Source organism: Triticum urartu, chromosome 4A (genome assembly GCF_056163025.1).
Source record: "Triticum urartu cultivar PI428250 chromosome 4A, HENAU_Tu73, whole genome shotgun sequence".
Taxonomy (NCBI): Eukaryota; Viridiplantae; Streptophyta; class Magnoliopsida; order Poales; family Poaceae; genus Triticum; species Triticum urartu.
The window spans coordinates 105,564,395-105,574,457 of NC_141876.1; the positions used below are offsets into that span (position 1 = coordinate 105,564,395).

The following is a 10,063-nucleotide window of genomic DNA, read 5'->3' on the forward strand; positions in this document are numbered from 1 at the left end:
TCCTAACGTTCACATTTTTGAACTAAATCGGTCCAATCGAGTTTCATTATTCGGTCCCACCGAGTTTGGTGATTTGTGTGTAACGGCTAGATTTTGTGTGGAGGCTATAAATACCCCTCCACCCACTCTTCATTCATGAGGAGAGCCATTAGAACATGCCTACACTTCCATCATACATTTTCTGAGAGAGAACCACCTACTCATGTGTTGAGGTCAAGATATTCCATTCCAACCATATGAATCTTGATCTCTAGCCTTCTCCAAATTGCTTTCCACTCAAATCATCTTTCCACCAAATCCATATCAGTGAGAGAGAGAGTTGAGTGTTGGGGAGACTATCATTTGAAGCACAAGAGCAACGAGTTCATCATCAACACACCGTCTATTACCTTTTGGAGAGTGGTGTCTCCTAGATTGGTTAGGTGTCACTTGGGAGCCTTCATCAAGATTGTGGAGTTGAACCAAGGAGTTTGTACGGGCAAGGAGATCGCCTACTTCGTGAAGATCTACCCTAGTGAGGCAAGTCCTCCGTGGGCGATGGCCATGGTGGGATAGACAAGGTTGCTTCTTCGTGGACCCTTCGTGGGTGGAGCCCTCCGTGGACTCGCGCAACCGTTACCATTCGTGGGTTGAAGTCTCCATCAACGTGGATGTACGATAGCACCACCTATCAGAACCATGCCAAAAATCTCCGTGTCAACATTGCGTTTGCTCCCTCCAAACTCCTCCCTTTACCTTCATGTCCAATGTTTTACATTCCGCTGCTATACACTTAGACTTGCATGTGTAGGTTGTTTACTTGACTAGTGCTAAGTTGCTAAAATCTGCCAAGACTTAAAATTGGGAAAAGGCTAGATTTTTATTTGGTCAAGTAGTCTAATCACCCCCCGTCTAGACATACTTTCGATCCTCCAAGGCCCTCGATGAAGTCCATGGAAATATCCGCCCAGACATGAGACGACACCTCCAAGGGCTGGAGAAGCCCAGCCGGCCATAGTGTCTCCGTCTTGTTGCGCTGGCACATCACACAAGACCGAACCCAGTCACGGACTAGGGCCCGATCACCAGGGATGTAGAAGTCTGCGCGGAGGCGCTGGAGAGTTTTCTACACACCCTCATGGCCTGCCGAGTGGACCAGCAGCAGCACCTAGTGACGGAGATCGTCATGTACCGGCACGAAGACCCGGCGCCCATGGAGGAGTAGGCCGTCGGTGAAGCGCCAAGGCTCCTCCAGTTCGCCCGCAGCCAGCTGCTGCTGAAGAAGAAGTGTGTTGGGCATGGTCGTCGTTGCCCGGCGAATGTCGGTGAAGAAGCCGAAGGTCGGCCCGGAGTGGATGCAGAGTGCTGCCCCCTCGGAGTCGCCGATGGTGGTGTCGTGGTCGGCGTCGCGGCGAGACAAGGCATCGACCATGGTGTTAAGGCAACCCGGGCGATACTCGACAGAGAAGTCAAAGCCGAAGGGCTTGCTGATCCACTGGTGCAGCAGCATGGTCGAGAGCCTTTGGTCCAGCAAGAACTTGAGGTTGTAGTGGTCCATGTGAATCTGAAAAGACCGCCCCCACGGATAGGGCCGCCAATGGCGCACCGCCTGCACCAAGCCAATGAGCTCCCACTCATACGCCGCAAGTTTAAGATGGCGCGGAGCGAAAGGCCTGCTAAAGAAGGCGAGAGGGCCATCACCCTGATGAAGCACGGCGCTGAACCCCGCACTGGAGGTGTCACAGTCCACCATGAATGGGCGGTCAAAATCCGGCATCTGAAGAATGGGGTTCGTCGTGAGGGCCCCCTTGAGGGCGTTGAATGCCGCCGTCGCCTCATCGTCTATGCGAAGGCGTCGCGGTGCAGAAAATGCGTGAGTGGTGACGCGATGAGGCCGAACTCCTGGATAAACTTCCGGCAGTATCCCGCGAGGCCCAGAAAACCATGAAGAGCCCGCAGTGAATGCGGCGTCGGCCAGGCTGCGACAGCTGCCACCTTGTCGGCATCCATAACAACCCCGTAGGCCAAGATGACGTGGCCGAGGTAGGTGACCGAAGGCGTCCCAAACGAGCACTTCGAGCGCTTATGATGAAGATGGTGCGCACAAAGCTCATTGAAGACGATGGCGACGTGCTGGAGATGCTCCACCCATGAAGCATTGTAGATAAGAATGTCATCAAAGAAAACAAGCACAAACCGATGCAAGTAGGGACGGAGGACGTCGTTCATTAGAGCCTGGAAGGTCGCCGAGGCGTTGGAGAGGCCAAAGGGCATCACCAAGAACTCTAAGTGGTCGTGATGAGTCTGAAATGCCGTCTTGGCGATGTCGCCCAGGTGCATGCGCACCTGGTGGTACCCCGACCGGAGATCGAGCTTGGTGAAGAAGCGCGCCCCATGTAGCTCATCCAGGAGCTCATCGACCACCGGAATAGGGAACTTGTCCTTCAGTGTGAGAGCATTAAGGGCACGGTAGTCAATGCAGAAGCGCCACGTGCCATCCGACTTGCGGACGAGGAGGACCGGCGCGGTGAACAATGATGTGGAGATCCGGATGATGCCCGCGGCGAGCATGAGTGCGCATTGCCGCTCTAACTCATCCTTCTACAGCTGCGGATAGCGGTAAGGACGAAGTGCCACCGGTGCCGAGCCCGACAGGAGATGAATCCGGTGATCATAAACCCGGGCTGACGGGAGACCCTGCGGCTCGGTGAAGAGGTCGCCGTGCTGCTGCAGAAGGTGATCCAATAGTGGGTGCTCGGCCTCGGGGGTAGCCGCTGCCAGCTGAAGCTGCGGCGTCGCCGGTGAGGCGCCCCCAATGCCTTCCCACCGGATGCGGCGGCCTAGCCGCCAGAAGGCCATCGTCAGAGCATCGAAGTCCCGAAGGATGGGACCGAGGGTCCGCAGAAAATCGACGCCAAGGATGAAGTCGAAACAGCCCAAGTCAATGCCCTCACAGGTGATGGAGAAGTGTTTGTCACCGATGGTGATGGGCACGTCCCGTGCGAGCCCATGACACCGAAGACGATCGATGTTGGCCACTGTGACCCGAAGTTGCTCCCCGCCCGTCGGCTGAAGCGCTAAGCGATGCATGGTAGCCTCAGGCAGGAAGTTATGGGTGGAGCCTGTATCCACCAAGGCCACCAGGCGCTCTCCATGGATAATCACTGGCAAAAGCATGGTTCTCTTGTCGCGGATGCCAGCGAGCGCATGGAGAGAGACCACGAGTGCCGTCGTCGGGGCAGCCGCGGGTGTGGCCTCGGCAGTCACTGGGCCGCAGTGCGTCGGCCCCGTCGGCCAGGTTGTCCTCCTCCATGTAGTCGGCCGTCTCCATGTAGAAGAGGCGCGAGCAGACATAGCTCGGCGTATAGGGATCATTGCAGTTATAACAGAGGCCCTAGTGCCACCGCTCCATCTGCTCCACCAGAGAGAGATGACGGAAGGGCCGCGTCGCGGCCGGGGTGCTTGTCGTCGGGGCGGCCGAGGGTGGCCGGCCCGTCGTAGGGGGCTGCCGGGCGGCCTGTCGGCCTCCACAAGCCGGGGCTGCCGGCTGCATGGCCTGGGCGCGACACTCGAAGGCGTGGGCGTAATATATGGCCGTCTGGAGATCCTGCGGCCCATGAAGCTCCACGTCCATGCGGATGTGACCCAGAAGTCCACTGATGAAGTGGACGGCCCGCTGCTACGTCGTCACGCCCGACGCATGGCACGCCAGGGCCTGGAAACGGTCGGCAAAGTCCTACACCGTGGAGGTGAAGGGAAGACGTCCGAGCTCCGCCAGATGGCTCCCACGGATCGGAGGCCCAAAACGAAGGAGGCAGAGCTCAGAAGCGCTCCCAAGGGGCATGCCGCCCTCGTCCTGCTCGAGGGCGTAATACCATGTCTGTGCCGCGCCGCGGAGGTGGTAAGAGGCGAGCCAGGTACGCTCTGACGCGAGGGTGCGCTGCCCGTGAAAAAACTGGTCGCACTGGTTGAGCCAATTGAGGGGGTCCTCAGTGCCGTCATATGTGGCGAAGTCGATTTTGGCGAACCGCGGCGGTGTTTGGGTCGGAGCGCCGTGTCGAACTAGCTCGAAGGTGCGAACCAACAAGGCGGGTGGTGCCTGGTCGGAGTACTACGGGTAGGGATCCGCAAAGCCGGATGGCCCGCCGAACTGCGGGAACGGGGTCGGCTGTTCTAGAGCCGTGGTGTAGACCGGTGATGGTGAAGACCCAGCCGCCCAAGCTGGTAGTGGCGACTGGGAGGGCGGAAACCGGACCTGATGGATTGGCAGGCCGGCCGGCGAGGGTGCCACCGTGCTGGGCAGAGGTGGCGCCAGTGGTTGTAGCGTCTGCTGTGGAGGGTGGCCGGTCGCGACGGGTGCTGCAGGGACGGAGTTGGTCACTGCGGTCATAGAGGCATCGCGGCTGACGACTGTGGCAGATGCAGTGGGGGCGGGGCGGGCCGCTGGGGTGCCCCACCTGGAACGGCAGCAGCAGTGGCCCGCCGTATGCAGGCGCGCCCTGGGACGGCCACGGCAACGCGGGTTGGCTGTAGGCGGCGATCGGTGCAGCCGGCGGCGGTGCGTATGGCCCTGCCAGGTATAGGTGGAGGCCCTGGACGACCGTCACGAGATCCCACAACATGCTGGTGACCTGTTCCAGCGTGAAGACGGCGGTCGTCGGCGGCATGGAGGTGATTGGGGCCGGCGGCGTTGGGGAGCCCGCGTTAGTGACCAGGCCCGACATCGTGGGGCCCTCGGCGGTGGTCATCGGGGCGGTGGTGCCGACGGGCAGCGGCGACGTGGGTGTTGATGAAGACATGATCGAACCCGAGTCTTTGGATACCAAATTGGTAGAACCCAGGGTCCTACGGGACCTGCTCGTCAGGTTGTAGGGGAAAGACGGAAGTGGATGGGGGCGAGGGCGTGGCGGCCGGTGCGCCGGCGCCGTCGCGAGGTGGAAGGAGGGAGGCGGCGACTGAGAGAGAGAGAGGCGGCTAGGGCTTAGGGTCCGGCTCCTCTTGGTGCCGGGCAATAGAATTCTTCTTATTGCTTAATCTCAAAAATAGTCTTATAGCTAGTATATATAACCACGATGCTAAAAAATAAGATAACTTGTGGGCCAAGCCCCTAACTAAACCTGCCCGATGGGCCTCCTACGGGCATAAGTCTACCCGGTTATAACAGATTGCCATGCAACAGATGCACTAAGAGCTATAAGTGTATGAAAGCTCAAACTGAAAACTAAGTGGGTGTGCATCCAACTTGTTTGCTCTAGAAGACCTCAGGCATTTGAGGAAGCCATTATCGGAATATACAAGCCAAGTTCTATAATGAAAAATTCCCACTAGTATATGAAAGTGGCTACATAGGAGACTCTCTATATGAAAAACATGGTGCTACTTTGAAGCACAAGTGTGGAAAAAGATAGTAACATTGCCCCTTCTCTCTTTTCCTCTCATCTTTTTTTTTCTTTTTTTCATGGGCTCTTTTTGGCCTTTCTTTTTTCTTTTCTTTCTTATATTTCCTCACTGGTTCAATTCTCTAATAATGAATAATGATGATCATAACACTTTTATTTACCTACAACTCACAATTACAACTCGATACTAGAACAAAGTAGGACTCTATATGAATGCATCTGGAAGTGTACCGGGATGTGCAATGATCTAGCGTAACATGTATAAAAAATGATGAACGGTGGTTGAGCCACAAATACTATGTTAGCTACATGATCACGCAAAGCAATATGACAATGATGATGTGTGTCATATAAACGGAACGGTGGAAGTTGCATGGCCATATATCTCGGAATGGCTATGGAAATGCCATAATAGGTAGGTATGGTGGTTGTTTTGAGGAAGATAAAAGGAGGCTTATGTGTGATAGAGCATATCATATCACGGGGTTACGATGGACCGGCGAAGTTTGCATCAACTCTCGAGGTGAGAAAGGTCAATGCACGGTACCGAAGAGGATAGCAAATTGCGGAAAGGTGAGAGTGTGTATAATCCATGGACTCACATTACTCATAAAGAACTCACATAGTTATTGCTAAAATTTATTAGCCCTCGAAGCAAAGTACTCCTACGCATGCCCCTAGGGGAAGGTTTGTAGTAGTTAACTAACGCACACACCCAAACTTCAGGCAAAGGAAGACACTTAATAATAAACCATGCTCCAACTTCTTAGCATAACGGGAGACTATACGTGCATGCTTCGGGAATCACAAACCTTAACACCAATATTATTACTAGACCACAATTATTCACTAGTACAACCCACATATCACCATCTCTATATATCACAACTGTTGCAAGGAATCAAACTTATCATATCGAGTGATCTACTTGAAAGTTTTTATTATATCCCTCTTGAATACCTATCATATTAGGACCAATTTCATAACCCATGCATATTGCCATTACTAATTTTTAGACTCCAAAAAAGATATATAGTGAAGCATGAGAGTGCAATTATTTCTTTAAAATATAACCACAGCCGTGCTCTAAAGGTATAACTGCATCACTAGAGCATCTGCCTAGCTCAAAAGATATAAGTGAAGCACAAAGAGTATTCTAACAAATCATGAATAAATGTGTATCCCTCTCAAAAGGTGTGTGCAACAAAGATGATTGTGACAAACTCAAAACAAACAAATCAAAGACTCATATAATACATGACGCTCCAAGCAAAACTCATATCATGTGATGAATAAAAATATAGCTCCAAGTAATTTATCAATGGATTGTAGACAGAAGAGGGGATGCCATCCGTGGCATCCCAATCTTAGACTCTTAGGTATCCTTGAATATTACCTTGGGGTGCCCTGGGCATCCCCAAGCTTAGGATCTCGCCACTCCTTATTCTTTCATCCATCACGATCTCATTTAAAACTTGAAAACTTCAGAACACAAAACTCAACAGAAAACTCGTGAGATCCGTTAGTATAACAAGCAAATCGTAATGTTCTAACTCTGACCCGTGAAACCTACCGGCCCGACATCTAGAGGTCTAAACCGGGGTTGGTTTGTAACTTCATCTAGATGCCACACAACCGCCTCTGGAAAACATTCATACACCATGGGCACCTAAACACATATGTGCTCGGCCGAAATCGCTCCTGCCCACTATTTGGGACACCTGGGATTACTGTCCTACCTCCGACCCGCAATATGTCTGAAATTTAAGAGGGGGCCAAAGTTTGTACTTTGTACTTCCCCCAAATTTCAAACAAGCACGTCCCAGTCCGCAACATGGTTCCCCCTTAGGTCCCCCTCCCCTCGTCTGATTCCCCATTCATACTCCATGGTCGCCAAAACTCCCTCTCCACCAGACATGAAATCCCAACATCCTTCGTCCGCCACCCCGTCGCACCGATAAACCGATGCCCTCCTCCAACATGCCGGAGTCGATACCCTGACATCATCGTCCACCACAATGCCCTCCATGGCTAGCAGTTGAAGCTGAGACTGAGATGCTTCTAGGACGCCGACGTGCGCCATACCCGAGCCAGTTCAACCACGCCGTCCTACGCCTCACAGCTGTCGCTCCAACGTCGCAACCGTCCATCACACCGGAGCTATTCCTGCTACGCCATTGTTCACCACCTCGGACCTGCCTCCCCTCCTCCGACAGATGACCACCGCACCATAGTCAAAAACTTGGCCATGGGTTCGTCCAAGCCTCGTCCGTCCTCCACAACATCGTCTGCCCTAGTAAAAACAAGAAGATCGATGCGAAATCAGGTGGACACAACACTAGCAGCCAGAATAGGTACTCCTCTTCCCTTATTCGTGCAAATCTTACGTGTTTGCTTGCACGGTATTCATCCCACAGATGACACTAGTTGACCGCTTCTTACTGCACCTTCTCCCTAATACTTGATGCCCTAGTAACACGCCATGCACAAGGTTTCCCCTCATATACTATTTGATATGTCTCCAACGTATCTATAATTTTTGATTGTTCCATGCTATTATATTATCTGTTTTGGATGTTAATGGGCTTTATTTTACACCTTTATATTATTTATGGGACTAACCTATTAACGGGAGGCCCAGCCCAAATTGCTGTTTCTTTTGCCTATTTCAGTGTTTCGTAGAAAAGGAATATCAAGCAGAGTCCAAATGGAATGAAACCTTCGGGAACGTGATTTTTGGAACAAACGTGATCCAGAGGACTTGGAGTGGACATCAAGCAATCAACGAGGCGGCCACGAGGCAGGGGCGCGCCCTCCACCCTCGTGGGCCCCTCGTTGCTCCACCGACCTACTTCTTCCTCCTATATATATCCATATACCTGATACGTCTCCAACGTATCTATAATTTTTGATTGCTCCATGCTATATTATCTACTATTTTGAATGTTTATGGGCTTTGTTATACACTTTTATATCATTTTTGGGACTAACCTATTAACCCAGAGCCCAGTGCCAGTTTCTGTTTTTTACCCTGTTTTAGGGTTTCGAAGAAAAGGAAAATCAAACGGAGTCCAATTGACCTCAAACTTCACGGAACTCATTTTTGGAAGGAAAGAAGCCCAGAAGACTTGGAGTGCACATAGGGGGATCTGCGAGGAGGTCACGAGGCAGGGGGGCGCGCCCACCCCCCTGGGCGCACCCTCCACCCTCGTGAGCCCCTCGTGGCCCCCCTGACGTACTTCTTCCGCCTATATATCTCCATATACCCTAAAAACATCCGGGAGCACAATAGATCAGGAGTTCCACCGCCAGAAGCCTCCGTAGCCACCGAAAACCAATCTAGACCCGTTCTGGCACCCTGCCGGAGGGGGCAATCCTTCTCCGGTGGCCATCTTCATCATCCCGGCGCTCTCCATGACGAGGAGGGAGTAGTTCTCCGTCGGGGTTGAGGGTATGTACCAATAGCTATGTGTTTGATCTCTCTCTCTCTCTCGTGTTCTTGAGATGATACGATCTTGATGTATCGCGAGATTTGCTATTATAGTTGGATCCTATGATGTTTCTTCCCCCTCTACTCTCTTGTAATGAATTGAGTTTCCCCTTTGAAGTTATCTTATCGGATTGAGTCTCTAAAGATTTGAGAACACTTGATGTATGTCTTGCCGTGCGTATCTGTGGTGACAATGGGATACCACGTGATTCACTTGATGTATGTTTTGGTGATCAACTTGCGGGTTCCGCCCATGAACCTATGCATAGGGGTTGGCACACGTTTTCGTCGTGATTCTTCGGTAGAAACTTTGGGGCACTCTTTGAGGTCCTTTGTGTTGGTTTGAATAGATGAATCCGAGATTGTGTGATGCATATCGTATAATCATACCCACGGATACTTGAGGTGACATTGGAGTATCTAGGTGACATTAGGGTTTTGGTTGATTTGTGTCTTAAGGTGTTATTCTAGTACGAACTCTAGGGCTGTTTGTGACACTTATAGGAATAGCCCAACGGATTGATTGGAAAGAATAACTTTGAGGTGGTTTCGTACCCTACCATAATCTCTTCGTTCGTTCTCCGCTATTAGTGACTTTGGAGTGACTCTTTGTTGCATGTTGAGGGATAGTTTTATGATCCAATTATGTTAGTATTGTTGAGAGGACTTACACTAGTGAAAGTATGAACCCTAGGCCTTGTTTCCCATCATTGCAATACCGTTTACGCTCACTTTTATCATTAGTTACCTTGCTGTTTTTATAATTTCAGATTACAAATACCTTTATCTACTATCCATATACCACTTGTATCACCATCTCTTCGCCGAACTAGTGCACCTATATAATTTAGCATTGTATTGGGTGTGTTGGGGACACAAGAGACTCTTTGTTATTTGGTTGCAGGGTTGATTAAGAGAGACCATCTTCATCCTACGCCTCCTACGGATTGATAAACCTTAGGTCATCCACTTGAGGGAAATTTGCTACTGTCCTACAAACCTCTGCACTTGGAGGCCCAACAACGTCTACAAGAAGAAGGTTGTGTAGTAGATATCAAGCTCTTTTCTGGCGCCGTTGCCGGGGAGGTGGGTGCTTGAAGGTATATCTTTAGATCTTGTAATCGAGTCTTTTAGTTTCTTGTTTTATCACTAGTTTAGTTTATAAAATAAAACTATAAAGAATGGAATTGAGTTT

The 10,063-nt window shown here is 51.3% G+C and overlaps 1 pseudogene; it reads right to left on the reverse strand.

The window, feature by feature from the left end:
- Positions 1–1,821: 1,821 nt before the first annotated feature.
- On the reverse strand, positions 1,822–4,369 carry LOC147974999 (uncharacterized; annotated as a pseudogene).
- Between the last annotated feature and the right edge of the window lie 5,694 nt (positions 4,370–10,063).